The sequence below is a fragment of the Ornithorhynchus anatinus genome, chromosome 5, assembly GCF_004115215.2.
Source record: "Ornithorhynchus anatinus isolate Pmale09 chromosome 5, mOrnAna1.pri.v4, whole genome shotgun sequence".
NCBI classification, from domain to species: Eukaryota; Metazoa; Chordata; class Mammalia; order Monotremata; family Ornithorhynchidae; genus Ornithorhynchus; species Ornithorhynchus anatinus.
In genome coordinates, this window is record NC_041732.1 from 95,395,243 (window position 1) to 95,396,808 (window position 1,566).

Genomic DNA, 1,566 nt, shown 5'->3' on the forward strand with positions numbered 1-1,566 from the left:
CTGTTTCTCCCATGGGCCTTTCTCACACAGACCCTTCAAATGACCCAGCAACCTAGACGATTCCCTAGCTCAGGGAGTAAGTTGCTTCAATCACTCCCTGCTTGACATCTCCTCCCCAGGGGAAGCGGTGTGGCCTAATGGATAGATCATGGGCCTGAGAGTCAGAAGGACCTGGGTTCTAATCCTGGATCCACCACTTGTCTGATGTGTGACCTTAGGCAAACCACTCCACTTTCCTGTGTCTCAGTTACTTCATCGGTAAAATGGGAATTAACACTGTGCTTGCCATGTGGGACAAGGACTGTATCCCACCTGATTAGCTTGTATCTACCCCAGTTCTTAGTACAGTGTCTGGCACATAGTAAGCATGTAACAAAACTATAAAAAAGGGGGTGTCAGGTGAGTTTTGACTTGTTGCAGATTGCCTTTCACTCGCTAGCCACTGACCAAGCTAGGAATGGAAGGGGTTGGCCTCTGCTTGCCTCTCCCTCCCAGAGCTGAGACTGGCAGAGTTTTGAAAACTCCCCGGGTGTGATCTTGAGAGGATAGTACCCTTTTCACAGATGAGGTAACGGAGGCCCAGAGAATTAAGCAACTTGCCCAAGGTCACACAGCAGATGTGTGGCAGAGTCAGAATTAGAACCCAGGACCTTCTGCCTCACAGGCCTGTGCTCTATCCACTGTCTGCTCTTTCTGGACTCAAGTGCCTTTTAGTTTCCAGGAAAATACTGCTGGGCTCATACCACCATTCCAGAGATTTTTGAAAGACCATCAGATATGGTTTTTGAATCAATTTGGAGCAAAGAAGACTCCCTTGAAATGGGACACTGGCTACAAATGGTCTCACCCAGATCACTTCTCTTTGCTGGAAACAAAGGGAACAAAAGGCGCATCTGTTTTTAAATGTGACATTCTTTCCGATGTGAAATTCTTCTAAGTTCGTTGCCATCTTGCCTTTAGCCAAAAGTATGAAATGTTGCATTTTCTGGGACAGAGTTGAATTGTGCGTGTGTATGTGTGTGTGTGTATATTAGTGTGTAGGGGGAAGAGGAGGTAGGAGGCAGTGACTGCGAAAGGCAGCCAAATAGCTGTGAATTACAATCCTTCAATCGAAAGGTCTAATACTTTTAGGGAGGGGTTTCTCTCCCAGAGCCTACCTATCAAGCAGAAGCAGCATGAATGCTTGAAAAATTTTCAACAGTTTGGGGCACGAGAGTTAAATGGCATGGTTTAATATTATTATTATTATTTTTAATAATAGCATTATTATTAACAACAGTAATAATAATAATGGTATTTGTTAAACACTTACTATGTGCCAGGCACTGTACTAAACCCTGGGGCAGTTACAAGCAAATCAAGTTGGACGCACTCCCTGTCCCAGATAGGGCTCACAGTCTCAACCCCCATCTTACAGTTGAGGTATCTGAGGCACAGAGAAGTGAAGTGACTCACCCAAGGCCACACAGCAAACAAATGGCAGAGCTTGGATTAGAAACCATGATCTTCTGACTCCCAGGCCCATGTTCGACCCACTGAGCCATGCTTCAGCCCATCAGTCCAACA

General features: G+C 45.7%; 1 non-coding gene across 1 annotated transcript; it reads right to left on the reverse strand.

Annotated features, from left to right (window-relative positions):
* Positions 1–409: 409 nt before the first annotated feature.
* LOC114812726 lies at positions 410–547 on the reverse strand. Its single transcript, XR_003760377.1, has one exon. It is a non-coding gene; the product is annotated as a small nucleolar RNA SNORA7 (small nucleolar RNA).
* Positions 548–1,566: the final 1,019 nt, after the last annotated feature.